General features: G+C 44.0%; 1 long non-coding RNA gene across 1 annotated transcript; it reads right to left on the reverse strand.

The window, feature by feature from the left end:
• Positions 1-760: 760 nt before the first annotated feature.
• Positions 761-4,287, reverse strand: LOC123589164. The gene is made up of 3 exons (XR_006708200.1): positions 4,116-4,287; positions 3,298-3,406; positions 761-1,851 (listed from the first exon to the last, which is right to left on the reverse strand). It is a non-coding gene; the product is annotated as an uncharacterized LOC123589164 (long non-coding RNA).
• Between the last annotated feature and the right edge of the window lie 12,872 nt (positions 4,288-17,159).

Raw genomic sequence — 17,159 nt, forward strand, 5'->3', positions numbered from 1 at the left:
GCACAGAGCCCAATGCAGGGCTGGAACCCACTAACTGAGAGACCTGAGACGAAGTCAGAGGCTTAACCGACTGGGCCACCCAGGTGCCCCTATCTTTTGTTTTTTTAACTATTTATATTTTATGGCATTTCCTAACAGATGGAATGATTGTAGTTTTTGTAAGATTTTTGCAACAGTTTACTTGAAATTTTTCATTTTGTCTTCTTGGCAACATTTTAAAGCACACTTAATTTGCTTAGTTTATTGATTGACCTAAAGTTAAAGGTTATTGATTGACCATAGGAACTTATTTTTTCTGAACAATCTATAGTATCCCCATTAGTCGATCATTTATTCATTCAACACTCATTCAACTGGAAAAATTTTAAAAGTTGACAATACCATATGTGGGAGATGGAGATCAGTGGGATCCCCTATGATCACCGGGGGGTATACTTCGGAGCAGTAATTTTGGGAAGTGATTTGGCATTCTCTTGCAAATTTTAGCATTACTATACATTACTATACCCTATGAATCAGCAATTGCACTCCTGGGTGTATACCCAAGGCAAAATTTGACTCATGTATTTACATGAGAATTTCATGGAAGCTCTCTCTCTTTTTTTTTTTTTAAATGTTTATTTATTTTTGAGAGAGACAGAGACAGAATGCTCCAAGCTGTCAGAACAGAGCCCGACGCGGGGCCTGAACTCACAAGCTGTGAGATCATGACCTGAGCCAAAGTCGGACGCTCAACCAACTGAGCCACCCAGGCGCCCCGGAAGCTCTCTTTTTAATAGCAAAAATCTGAAACAACCTGAATGCCCATGAGAGGGCAAAGGATAACTACATTATAGTCTGTCCAGATAACGGAATGTTCTATACTAGTGAAAATAAATAAAATACCAGTCTGTGTAGCGACACGGCAATGGACTCTTTTCAGCTATTCTTGAGTCAAAAAAGCAAGTCTCAGAAGACGGCATAAAATACCCTTTCTATGAATTTCAAAATACCCTTTCTATGAATTTGCTTTTAAGCAAACAATACATTATTTAGCCAGGCATGCAAATGTAACACATCTGAAAACTAGCAACCAGGACATGTGACATTCGGGACAATGATCACATCTGAGATGGGAAAATGATACGGGTAAGGAGCCCAGAGGAGGTATGAATTATCAGCAATAAGCTAGTTCTTGGGTGAGTTCAGAGGTAATCGTTACCATACTGAAAATAAACAAAGAATAGTTAAACTAAAAGGGCATAATAATAATAAGAGGTCATGAGATTAGGACCATGATTAATGCATTGATGTGCCCCTGAGATTTTATCTCTCCTTTCTTCCCATCACCACCAAAGAATCTCACAGAAAAAATGAAGTCTCTTTCATAGAAACAAAAAATAGGTTAGCTCCTTAAACTCTTTTGCAGCACTGAATGCCCTAACTGTAAATAAAACTCGTGTTTAGCTTATACATTTATAATTTGGTTCTCATTTTCTTGCGTTCAGAAACAATCAGAGAGGGGACTTGGCCATCAAACTCGTGGAGACCTCAGGACCCGGGACCAGAACATGCCACCAGTGACCTCAAAGCCCCTGCCTGCAGGGAGTTTACAATAAATAAAGGATTTTTAGAGGCTCCAAAACTTGCTGTGTGACCTTGGGAAAGTAACTTAACTTCTCTGGCCCTTGGTTTCCTCCAGGGCCCGTTTCATGGGTCCTATGTGATTGCGCCTGGTGCAATGCTCTGCTGTCATCATCTTGATATTCCTCATAATTTCCATTTGTCGTCTTCATTTTGCTCCGAGTCCCTCAAGCTCTGTAGCTGATCTTGGTTTCTTGACTTGTGAAACAGCGTTAAAATAGTACCTTTCTAGAAACAGAAACCAGGGGTTATAGGACGGGGAAGTGAGGGGATGATGTTCAATGGTTATAAAGTTTCATTTTTGCAAAAACAAAAAGGAACACAAAAAATTCTAGAGATCTATCGCATAACCACGTGAATATGCTTAACACCGCTGAACTGTACACTTAAAAATGGTTAAGATGGTAAATTTTATGTTATGTGTTAAAAAAAAAAAGACAAAAAAAAAAATAGCACCTTCCTTATGAGGTTGTTAAGACAATTCCATGACAGAGCCTGGCAGAGAAGCGCCGTGGACGTGTTGTTGGGATAATAAATGCAAGTGGCAAATGCTAGAGAGGTTTCTTTGAAGTTGAAACGCTTCCAACTGGGATAAACATAAAAACAAAACAGCTAGCATTTGCCACTCGCGTTTCCTATTCACCACTCTGTGCCAAGTACTTTTAATACAGACTTCCTTAAATCCTCTCAAGAACCCTGTGAATGGGTCCCAGTTGGTATCTCTATTTTATAAATGCAGCAGTGAGGTTCAGAGAGGTGAGGTCATGTGCTTGAGGTCACACGGGAGCCGCGATTTAAAAAGGGGTGTGCCTGCATGGGAAGGGCATTCTCTAAACCACTGACTCTGTTTTATTGCCAAGGCATCCTAGAGAGGGGCCCATGGAAGGGTGCCCTGTCTTCAGGTACGAGGAGCAAAGCCGGTGGACTGCTGTTGGCCCCCCTCTGTCTGTGGTCCACTTATCCTCTTTGGTCGTGCGCTTTTATCTTGTCTCTGCTCCTAGATGAAGTTCCCAGACCTCCTCATCTGCCTCATCTGTGTCTTTTGTAAGGCACCTGGCAGGTACTGGGTAATTATTTGGGAAGCCCCAAAAGGACTCTTGATAAGTGGTTCTGCGTGGCTTCTCCGGCAGTAACAAGCTTGGCAGATTAAAGCAGGGCAGTGGCCTCGAAAGTCCCCTCAGACTCCTGAACCTCCCTTGAGGAAGTGCAAATGGGGACACTTGTCAGGCTTTGTGCGTGCCCCTCCCCGACCCTGCTTCCGGGACGCCCGATCTGATGGGCCTGGCACTGTGCTACGTGCTTCACGTGTCCTACCCCATTTCACCTTCCGTGCCCCTGTGAGGTAGGTCTGATTCTTTTCCTGACTTCACGCAGGAAGACAACAGGCCCCTCAGAGAGGAGCCCAAGGTCACACACTGCAGAGGTGAGGCCAGGGTCACAGCTAGGAGTGACAGAGCCAGGATTCAAATCCAGTTGGTGAGCTTACTCTCCCGGCCAGGTGTTCCTGGTGGCGTGTGTTACACCTGTGCCTGTCTCAGGGACACAACGTGCCTTCAGTTTGCTGGCTTTGCTGCTGGAGGACACTGGTCTGGAGGACGGGGGTGGGGGGGGGGTGGGGGGGGGAGAGAGAAAGCGCTGATGGCAGAGGCTCTCATTCATCTCATAGATACTTACGGAGTGTTCTAGACGTGGTTCCTGGCTGGCTTCTAGCACTCAGGACACAGCAGGGACGGTGACGGGCAGAGCGTTTGCTCTCCTAGTGTTAGAGAGATAAAGTAAACACCTAGAGGAGCAAAGGGGAGACAGTTATGGAAAGGCGTAAGTATCATGAAGAAAATAAGACGGGGTTAGCCAGATGGAGAGTGAGGGGGCAGGGAGAAGAAGGGAGACTTTATACCAGACGGATGGCCTCTGTGAGAAGGTGACCTTGAAGCTGGCATTTGAATGACAAGAAAGAACTAGCCATGTGAGGTGCCAGGGGAAGAAGTCTCTAGGTAGGATGAATGGCAAGTGTAAGAGTCTTGAGGTGCGATTCATGACAGTCAAAAGGCTGGTGCGGCTCAAGTGTGGATCGTGATGGGGAGTGACTGGGCTCAGGTCAGAGAGAGAAGCAGGGGCCATGTTGGACCATAAAAGCTCTTTAAACAAATAATTTTTTCAAGTGTTTATTAATTTATATTGAGAGAGAGAGAGACAGAGCCAGAGAGAGAGAAAATGAGTGGGGGTGGGGCAGAGAGCAGGAGAGAAAGAATCCCGAGCAGGCTCGAGGGCTCAAACCCATAAACTGTGAGATCATGACCTGAACTGAAATCAAGAGTCAGACACTTGACCTACTGAGCCACCCGGGTGCCCAGCGCTCCCCCCTCCACCCCCACCCATACTAACAAATTTTGATTTGAGAGAGGAATGTCCTAAAGGGGTATGAGAACTCAGGGCCAGCCTATTTTAACGTTCAGGGCCATCTGACTATGGCTGGTTCCATGGGTTCTTACCATCCAAGTTACAGCTGAACTCTGCCTTCTGAAACATCCTGGGAGTTTCCAGGAAACTGAAGGAGCTCGGGATAACACGGTGTTGTCAGGTGTAGTTTACTTAAAAGACCGAGACGTTGGGTGACACATCCACCGTGGCTGATAGTATCTCTCGCACTGGTCACATGACCGGGTATAGCTTCGGACAGGTGGAGAAGGATGATCCCAGGACGGCTGTTTCCCCCTGAGGCAACTAGAACCTGTTCCTCCTGACATGCGGGCTGGTGACATAGATGTGTCAGGAATGGGTCAGAGGCAACCCTAATAGTCCAGTCCTAGAACTTGGTGAAGAGCCAGTGAGTCAGGAGAAGGAAGCCAGAGTGGGGAATGCCTGTGTTCCAGCACCGACTGCGCCGAGGCATGGAGGTTGATTGCAAACGCGGAGGCTGGGGAGTCGGACTCAGCAGGTATTTGCAGGACTGGCACGTGAGTCTGACGCACGCAGGATTAAGACCCCCGTTCCAGGTGCACGTGGCTGAGCTCCCGGATGCAGACGCCACAGCCTCTGGCCGAAGCCGGGCTCCGCCACTGCCTGCAGGAGGGCACGGAGCGAGTCGTGTAAGCTCACCGTGCCCCAGTCTACTCACCGTCAAATGGAGCTGATGATAATAATACCTCATTTATAGGCCGTTGCAAGGAATAAAGCCCCTGAGGGCGGTCCCTGCACAGACTAAGTACCGCAAAAACATCGGCCACGGTTGCCCATTTCATTGCCCTTCGGGACTGCCTTGTGAGGAAAGTCTCATGATTATTCAGATTTACAAATGAGAACTGAGGTTAAGTGACGTTTCCAAGGTCATAGTGAAAGTGTTTTATTTCAAAACAAACAGGAAAACAAACAAACAAAGCCAAAACAGAAGCCATTCCCAAATGCTCAAATGATCTGGGGTCCTATGGGCCCGTATCACCTACTGCTCTGCAGACAGGAGGCAGAATGACACCTTTCTTGCAGGGGTGTCTGGAAGGTGAAATGTGGCAGTTAAAGAGTGAGGCAAAATTCCGCTCCCAGTCATGGCTGAGCATCTCCTCCCAGACGGATCCTGTGCAGACAATAACATTCAACTGGACAAAACGCAAACCCCACCCCCCATACAAACTCAAAGTGTCTGAAGACACAGGGGAACAACCCAACACAGGGAGGTGCCAGAGGGATGTCGTCACTTGGAAGAAAGGGACACGTCCAGGGTGAGTGTCCCGTTTTCAAAGGTGTGGCAAATCTGTGCGGAGAGACGGTGGCCCAAACTCTGCCAGAACACCTGATTTTACCTCCCGGAAGAGTCAGAGGACGGGGGGGTGTGCAAACACAGCCCCCGGGTGTTGAGTCGGGAGTCCTGGAAGAGGAACATCGAGAGGAGGGGAGCCCCAAATTCTCTGTATGAGCTCTGCTCGCATCTCTAGCAGAACGCTTGTATTCAGGGCTAAAGCTAAGCAGAGTGAGCCGATGTTCCAGTTGTCCCTCACCCCCGTGGAGGCAGTCTGCAATTTGAGGTTAGCCAAACTGCCCGCCTGCTTTAAAAAAGAAGAAGAAAAGGGGGCGGCTGGGTGGCTCAGTCAGTTGGGCGTGCAACTCTTGGTTTTGGCTCAGGTTATGATCTCACGGTTGGTGGGTTCAAGTTCAGGTTCTGTGCTGGCAGCACGGAGCCCGCTTGGGATTCTGTCTCCCTCTTTCTCTGCCCCTCCCCTGCTCACCATCTCTCTCTCAAAAATAAATAAATAGACATTTTTTAAAAATTAAAGAAAAAAAAGAAAAGAAAAAAGGATGAGACCAGCTGCTATAAAATGATGTGGAAGGATGTTTAAAACATATAGTTAGGTGCAAAGCAAAGACCAGTGTATAATATGTTCCCAAAGTTATTTATACATATACATATACATACACATAGTACATATGTAAATTTATACACATGTAAATGTATATACACATACAAGTATTCATATGCACTTGTATATATCTAGACTATTTCTGAGAAGCCTGAAAGGATCTACAAACTGGTAACAGTGACTATCTTCTGGGAAGGGAAAATAGAATTGAATGGTTGGTCCAGCGATGTAGAGGAAGGACCACTTCTTTTTCCCCTTCCTATTTATTTATTTATTTGAGAGAAAGAGAGAGAGTGAGTGGAGGAGGGGCAGAGAGAAAGGGAGAGAGAATCCCAAGCAGGCTCCACATAGAACCCAATGTGGGGCTCGAACCCCCAAACTGGAAGATTGTGACCTGAACCAAAACCGAGTTGGATGCTCAACGGATCAGGCCACCCTTGTGCCTCTTGTTTTGTTGTTGTTGTTGTTGTTTTTAAGGAAGATTTATTGAAGTATAATTTACACACAGAAAAATTCACTCCTTTTTAGTTTACACTTGTCTGACTTCTTAAAAAATTTTAATGTTTATTTATTTTCAAGAGAGAGAGAGAGACAGGGCATGAGCAGGGGAGGGGCAGGCAGAGAGAGGGGACACAGACTCTGAAGCAGGCTCCAGGCGGTCAGCACAGAGCCCGATGTGGGGCTCGAACTCACAAACTGTGAGACCATGACCTGAGCTGAAGTCAGATGCTCAACCGACAGAGCCACCCAGGCGCCCCTGCACTTGTCTGATTTTTGGCAAAGACATATAATCACGTAGCAAGCACTGCAGCCAAGATACAGGGTATTTCCATCCACTTCCAAAATTGCGGTGTGCTCCTTTGCAGTCAGCCCCTCTCTACTCCCAGCCCCTAGCACCCACTGACCTGTTTTCTGTTCCTATAAATGGGCCTTTTCCAGCTTATCATGTAAATGGAGCTATACAGATTGTTGCCTTTTGAGGCCGGCTTCTTGAAATGCATCCTTCTTGCTGTAACAGCAGCAGTCCATTCCCTCCTGTTGCTGACTAATCTTCCGCTGGGTGCATGCCCCGCTGTTGGCATGCTCATCAGTTGACTCTCTGGGTTACCTCTTGTCCTGGCGTTTATGAATAACACTGCTATACAATTAATGTGTAGGCTTTCCCATGAACATGAGTTTTCATTTCTCTTTGGTTAATACCTAAGGATGGGTTATCAGGCCATGTGGTAAGAGGATGTTTGACTTTACAAAAAAGAACACATGCCGAACTGTTTTCCAAAGCTTCGTTTTGCATTCCCACCAGCAATGGAGGAGATGTCCAGTGAGTCCGCAGTTTTGTTAGCACATGGCATCGTCAGTCTTTTTTCTTTTCTTTGTTTTAATTTTTTAATGTTTACTTATTTTTGAGAGAAAGAGAGAGACAGACAGACAGACAGAGCACAGCAGGGGAGGGGCAGAGAGAGAGGAGGACACAGAATCCAAAGCAGGCTCTAGACTCTGAGCTGTCAGCACGGAGACCAACGTGGGGCTCGAACTCATGAACCGTGAGATCATGACCTGAGCTGAAGTGGGATGCTTAACCGACGGAGCTACCCAGGAGCCCCGCTCACTGTGACTTTAATATACATCTTCCCTAATAGTTAAAAGTGTGGAGCGACTTTTCACATGCTTATTTGCCATCCATATATCTTTTTTCTTTACAGCAATATTGAGATGTAATTCCTATGCCATAAAGTTACCTTCTAAACATATGCAATGTGGTGTCTTAAATATATCCACAGTTATGCAGTTATCACCATTATCAATTCCAGAACATTTTTTATTATCCCCAAAAGAAACCCTGAAGCCATTAGCTGTCATTCCCCATTCATACTGGCCTGACCTCTACCCTTTCTGCCCAGCCCCACCCCAACCAGTAATTTACTCTGTTGATTTTTCTGTTCTAGACCTTTCATACAGATGATATCATACAATATGTGGTCTTTGGTGCCTCACTGAGCACAATGTTTTCAAGGTTCATTTATGTTTTCAAATGTATTGGTACCTTACGCCAAAAAATTATCCAGCTTTTTAATGGCAGTGTAATAAACCGTTGTATAGAGTTTTGTTTTTCCATCCATCAAGTAATGAATATTTGGATTGTTTCTACTCTGGGGCTATTATGAATAACGCTGTATGACCGTTCATGTACAAATGTTTGCAGGGACATATCTTTTAATTCTCTTGGGTACAGGAGTGGAATTGCATGGTCATGTGGTAATTCTATGCTTAACTTTTTTTTTTTTAATTTTTTAGTGTTTATTTATTTTTGAGAGAGAGACAAAGTACAAACAGGGGAAGGGCAGAGAGACAGAAGGAGACACAGAAGCTGAAGTAGGCTCCAGGCTCTGAGCTGTCAGCACAGAGCCCGATGCAGGGCTCAAACTCATGAACTATGAGATCATGACCTGAGGTGAAGACAAATGTTTAACCAACTGAGCCACCCAGGCACCCCTATGCTTAACTTCTTAAAAAAAAGTTTTTTAAATGTTTATTTATTTTGAGAGTGAGTGAACGAAAGCCAGGGAAGGGCAGAGAAAGAGGGAGACACAGAATCTGAAGCAGGTTCCAGGCTCTGAGCTGTCAGCACAGAGCCTGATGCAGGGCTCGAACCCGTGAATCATGAGATCATGACCTGAGCCAAAGTTGGTCAGTCATGACCGACTGAGCCACCCAGGTGTCTCTCTATGCTTAGCTTCTTGAGGAACCACCAGGCTATTTTCCACAGCAACTATGCTGTTTTACATTTTCATCAGCAATGTATGGGGGTTCCTGTTTCTCCGCATCCTCACCAACACTCATGATTGTCCTCCTTTTTGATTACAGCCATCTGGTGGGTTGATATAAAATTCTATCTTATTGTGGTTTTGATTTTCATTTTCTTTTTTTTTTTTTTTTTTTAATTTTTTTTTTTTCTTCTTTCAACGTTTTTATTTATTTTTGGGACAGAGAGAGACAGAGCATGAACGGGGGAGGGGCAGAGAGAGAGGGAGACACAGAATCGGAAACAGGCTCCAGGCTCCGAGCCATCAGCCCAGAGCCCGACGTGGGGCTCGAACTCACGGACCGCGAGATCGTGACCTGGCTGAAGTCGGACGCTTAACCGACTGCGCCACCCAGGCGCCCCTTGATTTTCATTTTCTTGATGACACAATGATGTTGAGCATCTTATGTGCTTATTGGCCATTGGTATATTTTCTTTAGACATATATGTATTCAAATCCTTTGAATATTTTTAAATTGGGTTGTCTTTTTGTTATTGAATTATAAGAGTTCTTTATATAGTCTGGATACAGGTTCCTTATCAGACATATAATTTGCAAATATTTTCTCTACCATTATGTGATTTATCTTTTCATTTTCTTGATGATGTCCTTTGAAGCACAAAAGCTTTAATTTTGATAAAAAATTTTCTATATATATATATTTTGGTGTCATATCTAAGAAATCATTGCCCAATCTATAGTCACAAAGAATTATTCCTATGTTTTCTTCTATGAGTTTTATAGTTTTTGCTTTTATATTTAGTTCTATGATTCACCTTCAGTTAAGTATTGCACATGGTGTGAGGTAGGGGTCCAACTCCACTCCTTTTTATGTGTGAGAGCGACTGTCCCAGGACTCTTTGTTGAAAAGACTATTCTTTCTTCACTGGGAGTCTTGGCACCCAACGTTGAAAATCAATTAGCCATAAATATAAGAGTTTATTTCTGAACTCTTCAAATCTATTCTATTGATCTATATAAGGGTATCCTTAAACCCAGTACTACACTTTCTTATTACTGCAGCTTTATGGCAAATTTTGAAGGAAGTAAATGAGAGTCCTTCAACTTTGTTCTTTTTCAAGATTGTTTTGGATATTCAAGGATATGAATTTTATGATTAGCTTATCAATTTCTGCAAAAAAAATTCCTGCTGGAATTTTGATACAAATTGCACTGAATTTGTCAACCAGAAGTATTGCCATCTTAACATTATTAAGATTTCTGATCTGTGAAGACAGAGTGGCTTTTTATTTACTTAGGTCTTCTTTATTTCCAACAATGTTTTGTAATAGTCATTGTACAAATCTTCCTCTTCTGTTGTTGAATTTATTCCTAAGTGTTTTATTCTTTTTCATGCTATTGTAAATGCAATCGTTTTCTTAATTTCATTCTCACATTGTTCATTGATAGTCTGTATCTCCTTTAGTGAATTGTCTTTTCAAATATTTTGCCCATTTTTAAACTGGGTTGTTCATTTTCTTATTATGGAGTTTCACTGTATTTTTCGTATATATATAGAATGTGTTTTGCAAGTATTCTCTCCTAGTCTGTGGCTTGTCTTTTCATTTCCTTAATTTCATTTTCAGATTGTTCACTGACAGTCTATGTATCTTCTTTAGTGAATTATCTATTCAAATATGTTAACTTTTTTTAAAACTGTGTTGTTCATTTTCTTATTATGGAGTTTCATGTGTTCTTTGTATTTTTCTTGTATATATAGAATGTGTTTTGCAAATATTTTCTCTTAGGTTTGTCTTTTCATTTCCTTCATGTCTTTTAAAGAGCAGAAGTTTTAAAATTTTGATGAAGTTCAACACATCAAAATTTTCTTTTGTGGATTGTGCTTTTTCTGTCTTATCTAAGAATTTTTTGCATAACTCGAGATAACAAATCCCTTATGTTTCCTTCTGGACGTTTAAAAAAAATTTTTTTTTAATGTTTTATTTATTTTTGAGACAGAGAGACAAGAACATGAATGGGGGAGGGGCAGAGAGAGAGGGAGACACAGAATCTGAAGCAGGCTCCAGGGTCTGACCTGTCACCACAGAGCCCGATGAAGGGCTCAAACTCACACAGAACTGTGAGATCATGACCTGAGCTGAAGTTGGATGCTTAACCAGTGGAGCCACCCAGGCACCCCTCTTCTGGACGTTTTATAGTTTAAGGTTTTACATTTAGGCCTATCCTCCATTTTGAGTTAATTTTTGACTATGGGTCAGGATTATTTTTGTTTGCACATAGGTTTGCAATTGTTATAGTACTGTTTGCTCAATAGTCTGTCCTTTCTTCTCTGAATGCCTTTTGACTTTTAATGAGAGTAATCCATTATATATACATATACATGTAGAAAATGCATAAAATATGTTCAGCTTAAAGAGTAATTACATACAGGGTGCCTGGCTGGCTCTCAGTTGATGGAGCATGTGACTCTTGATCTCAGGTTGTGGGATTGAGCCCCACACTGGGTTTAAAGATTACTTAAAAAAAAAAAAATCTGGGGCACCTGGGTGGCTTAGTCGGTTAAGCTTCTGACTTCAGCTCAGATCATGATCTAGCGGTTTGTGAATTCGATCCCCATGTGAGACTCTGTGCTGACAACTCAGAGCCTGGAGCCTGCTTCAGATTCCGTGTCTCCCTCTCTCTCTGCCCCTCCCCTGCTCACGCTCTGTCTCTGTCTCTCTCAAGAATAAGTAAACATTAAAAAAAAATTAAGGGGCGCCTGGGTGGCTAGGTCGGTTAAGTGTCTGACTTTGGCTCAGGTCATGATCTCATGGTCCGTGGGTTCCAGCCCCATGTCAGGCTCCGTGCTGGCAGCTTGGAGCCTGGAGCCTGCTTCAGATTCTGTGTCTCCTTCTCTCTCTGCCTCTTCCCCTCTCGTGCTCTGTCTCTCTCACTCTCAAAATTAAATAAACATAAATTTTTTTTAAATAAATAAATAAAATAAGTAAAATCTTTAAAAGAGTATGTACAGTACTATTCACATCAATCTCCAATTACAGCCCCATTCTTCTCTCCCAAGAGTACTGACCATCTTCATTTTGCAATAATAATTCCCCTTGCTCTTAAAGATTTACTATGCATGCATGTGTACTTAAATAATTTCGTTTAGTTTGGGCTGTTTTGAAACGTTATTATATGAATGGAATCTAACCAAGCATATTCTTTTAAAAACTTAAATTGTAGTAAAATACACATGACATACGATTCACCATATTAACAACTTGTGAGTATACATTTCGCTGGTATTGAGTGCTTCACAGGGTCGTGCAAACTTCACCGCCATCCATCTCCAGAACTCTTTTCATCTTGCAAAACTAAAACTCTGTACCCAGGAAATAATAACTCCCCGTTCCCTCTCTACCCCCCTCCCCCCCAAATGTATTCTTTTGTTCAATATGATATTTGTGAGAGCTGTCTATGACATCCCACATACTGATGTAGCACATTCATTTTCATCGCTACATTGTGGTGCTTCTCAAAATCAGGCCATCCAAGAAGTCAAAACTGTTTTCATACTACCAACTGCACATCCATAGTATATAAGTTTGCCTGAGAAGTTATTTGCCTTTTTTAATCTCCATTCTCTCACGAGGGTACTGTGGAGCTTTCCAGAAACTACACGGTGTGCAGTATTGCAACAGACTGGATGCAGAAGCAGATTCAAGAACTCATTTATCTTCTTCTTCTTCTTCTTTTTTTAACGTTTATTTATTTTTGAGAGAGAGAGACAGAATACCAGCAGGGGAGGGGCAGAGAGAGAGAGGGAGACAGAGTCCGAAGCAGGCTCCAGGCTCTGAGCTGTCAGCACAGAGCCTGACACGGGGCTCAAACTCACAAACCAGGAGATCATGACCCAAGCCGAAGTTAGACACTTAATGGACTGGGCCACCCAGGCACCCCACTCATTTATCTTCTATAAAGGAAGACATTAAAGAGATTTGCAAAAATGTAAAGTAATTCTGCCATTCTTGCTAGTTTTCTTTAAACCAAGTTATTGTTCATAACAATATAATTGTTACGTTATATGTTTATTATTTTAAGAATGAATTAATACATACATATATCAAAAGTTTCTCAGTTCAAATGTCTTATCTGGCAAGTACATAGAGCTGTAACCATGTAAAAAAAAGCTCTCTGAGGGCAGTTGGTAGATTTTAAGAAGTAAAGAAGTCCTGGGACGAAAAAGATTGACAATCACTGTAGAATCATATTCATTGTATGAATATGCCACAATTTATCTATGCACTCTACTGCAGATGGACATATGGGATGTTTCCGACTGCATTAAGAACAATGCTCCTGGGGTGCCTGGTGGCTCAGTCGGTTAAGCGTCCGGCTCTTGACTTCGGCTTGGGTCACGGTCCCACAGTTCGTGGGTTCGAGCCCCACATTGGGCTGTGTGCCAATGTGGAGTCTACTTGGGATTCTCTCTCTCCCTCCCCTCTCTGCCCCTCCCCCTCTTGTGTACTCTGTCTCTCTCTCTCTCTCAAAATAAATAAACTTAAAAAATAATAAAAAAGGAACAATGTTCCTATGAATAACCTTGAACATGTCTCCTTGTGCCCATCTGCCTGAGGAGAGGAATTGCACATCTTGAGCTTGAAGAATGTCCTACTGTTTTCCAAAGTGCTTGGACCCACTTGTGCCCTTCCAGCTCTACATTTATACCAACATGTAGAACGACAACACTTTTAATGTTTTTTTCTTGCCGACTTTGCAGCTGTATGATAGAGATCTACTATATAGATCCCTGTGTATTGTTTTGTGTGTTTGGAATTTTGTTTCATGTGCATGTGCACTTATGAAACTTACACTATATGTTTTTAAAAAGAAAAATGTGTCTTTATAAAGCCACTTTAAAATAACTTTCCATACCGATATGTTGACAGTGCTTACATATATTTTCACTGACAAAAATTTCCTCGGAAATATACGTTGTGCCGTCTGTCTGCGTGTATTATTTTCTTGGCAAATACGGGCGCGTGGCATAACTGGAATTTTCGCCCATGTGTCTCTCTTTCTCCAGGCTCTTTCGCTTCTCTTAAGGACAGCACGGTGACAGGCAGCAGAGCTTTTCTTGGTTTATTTTTTGATTTCATTTTAAGCCACCTTCGCAAGAGGATGCTGCTGATGGCTGCCCCCTAGTGGACTCCTGCAAGACTGCTCCCGCTGGATTGTAAGAAACCCCCTCAGCCGCGCTGAGCTTTCCCCTGCTGGAGGGCGAGGCCTCAGCATTAGCATCTGCTTCCAGCAGAGAATAAACAAGTTGATAATCCTCAGTAGCGCCACGACATGCTTACCTCGGCAGTATAAGTACACTCTTGGGGACTGATCAAGGTCAGCCTGTGCAGCATGATAGCTTTGGTTACAAGCCTGGGTTGGCTATCAGATTGAAAAGGCACAACAGCCTTTAACGCAATACAGTTTCTCCAACCTCAGCACTAGTGACGTTTTGGGCTGGATAATCTTTTGTTGTGGGGGGCTGCCCTGCACATTCTAGGATGTTTAACAGCATGCTTGACCTCTATTCATTAGATTTCAGTAGCATTCTTTCCCTAGCCGTGACAGCTAATAACGTCCCCAGACGTTGCCAAATACCTCGTGGGGGACAAAACAGCCCCCAGTTGAGAAGGATGAGATTCAGCTTGCACAGCTTTATCTCGTCAGGATGGCCAGCGGTACCCATGCACGTAGATTCTGTTGTTCCCTCGTCCACACGGCTGCAACCACAACAGCCAAGCTGTGCATGAATCACCTTTATACAGAGAGGCCATATTTATGACATATTAGTCACGCTGGCCTAGGTCTTGTGTGCGATTCAGAGAGCCTCCCGCAGGTACCCTCCCACATAGCAGAAGAAATGGTCACAGCATTCCATGCTTATCTTGAATCTTTGTTTTCCAAAAGAAACTGCCCCAGGAGAACTCAGACCTGAGGGCATCCCCTGACCAGCCTCCCTTAGCGGGGGCCTGAAGCTAACTAACACTTTACTTATCTACAAAGCCATACCCAGCCAATTAGAGTTGGTTTATTAAGTACTTTCCTCCCAGCAGAAATGCTGTTCATGCCCCGCCCCAGCCCCAACCCCACCAGAAAGAGAACAGGGCCTTTGTGTCAGCCAGGACCTGCACAGCCTCAGAGCAGCCTCCGAGCCCACATTCAGCGCCCACCCCATCCCCACATTTCAGATGAACTTTGTGGGGCCATCAAAATATCTAGGCTTCAGGGGCACCTGGGTGGCTCCAGCATCCGACTTTGGCCCAGGTCACGATCTCACAGTTTGTGGGTTCCAGTCCCCTTGGAGCCTGTTGCGGATTTTGTGTCTCCCTCTCTCTCTGCCCCTTCCCTGCTCACGCTCTGTCTCTCTCTCTCTGTCTCTCTCTCTCAAAAATAAGTAAACAAATAAACGTTAAGAAATTAAAAAAAAAAAATCCTAGGCTTCTGGGGTGGCTTGCAATAACTTACTTTGTTTGCCCCTTCACTTAAAATACTCTGCTTTATATCATGTCTATTGTCCTGCTTACGGTAGATATGGTGTATCTAGAAACATCTGTCAGCATGCTAGAGACATCTTGGAATGTTCCCCTTAAAAGAAGAGTTTGGGGAATATTTCACAGGCCGTGATTCCACCCCAATGGGACACCAAGATTCTTTCAAGACACTAGTGACTTCTTACTTTGACAGCTGCTGGAAATGTGCTGGGGGCCAAGGAGATTTTGGAAATCTCAGAGTTGCCCTTTCTACTGGTAAATGCCTCAGAGATCTTTATTTTACCCACCCCTCCTCCTCCCAGGACCATAAATAATCTATCTCTTCCCCACAGTTGCTGAAAAGATAAGTCATAAACTTGAATTTACTGATGGCCATTGGGGAGACCCTGCCTGGAGTGGAGTTGTCTCCAAGAGAGTTCCTCTAGAAGCAGATCTCAAAACAAGGTTGTGAGTGCAACTAGCCAATTTGGTAATTGATCCCAGGAAGTGCCAGTAGGGAATTAGAGTCATGAGACAGGGAAGGAAGACAGCCAGTTAGAAGTGTTTAATGGAACAGGTTATTGCTGTGGCCAACTGGAGTGTGAACCCCGCTGGGGACTCTGGGAGATTGCGTAGAACACACAACATAGGAGTGTCTATGTGGCTCAGTTGGTTGAGCGGCCAATTTCGGCTCAGGTCACGATCTCGTGGTTTGTGAGTTCAAGTTCCGCATCAGCCTCTCTGCTGGCAGTGCAGAGCCCGCCTAGGATCCTCTGTTCCCCCCTCCCCTCTATCTCTCAAAACTAAATTAACATTAAAAAAAATTTTAGAATACGCATCATAGAGTTATCCTGACCACAGAGATGGGGTGTTGGTCCCCCCATTTTCATCAGCATTTGAGGGCACGCCAAGACTCTCTTGCAGGTGGGCCAAGTGGCCTCAGTGGCCAGACAGAGCCCCAGGCGAAGAATCACAGCTGCTCGCAGGGGCTGCTAACTCCCTCCTACTTCCTGTTAGGTTCCTCACTCTGTCTTGTCCCTCCGTCCCTCTGGGTGGGAGCCCATTATCACAATTTCTTAAAAAAAGATCGCCAACAGGAGCATTGGTGGGATAAGCCCCACGTCCACTATTTCAGTTGGTCCTGAGGCCACACTATCTTTACTATCCATTCTCAAGTCTCCTCCACTTCTTGGCCAGCAATTTTTTTTTTTTTGTCTCATCGATTTCTTCTTATGAGTTATAACTCACAAAGTATAAAATTTGCTCTTTGAACAGTTTGTGCCGCATCATGGTTTTTAGGGTACTCACAAAGTTGTGCAACCATTCCTGCTGTCTAATTTCAGAATGCTTGCATCACCCCCAGAAGACACCACCACTAGGGGTCGCTCCCCCCTCATTCCTCTGTTTGCTCCCCACCCAATCCCTGGCAGCCCCTTATCCGCCCTCTGTCTTGTCTCTGTGGACTTGCCTTTCTGGAAATTTCATGTACATGGAATCAGCCACTAGATGGTTTTTTGTGTCTGGCTTCTTTCTTTCTTTTTCTATTTTGAGAGAGACACAGACAGCATGAGTGGGGAAGGGGCAGAGAGAGAGAGAATCCCAAACAAGCTCTGTGCTGCCAGTACAGAGCCTGATGTGGGGCCTGAGCTCACGAAACTGGGAGATCATGACCTGAGCCAAAACCAAGAGTCTGCCTCTTAACTGACTGAGCCACCCAGGTGCCCCCCCCCACTTAAAATTTTTTCCCCCTAATGTTTATTTATTTTTGAGAGAGAGGGAAAGAGACAGAGCGCAAGCAAGGGAGGGGCAGAGAGAGACACACAGAATCCGAAGCAGGCTCCAGAGTCCAAGCTGTCAGCACAGAGCCTGACATGGGGCTCGAACTCACAAACCGCCACATCATGACCTGA

The sequence above is a fragment of the Leopardus geoffroyi genome, chromosome E3 (assembly GCF_018350155.1).
Source record: "Leopardus geoffroyi isolate Oge1 chromosome E3, O.geoffroyi_Oge1_pat1.0, whole genome shotgun sequence".
NCBI classification, from domain to species: domain Eukaryota; kingdom Metazoa; phylum Chordata; class Mammalia; order Carnivora; family Felidae; genus Leopardus; species Leopardus geoffroyi.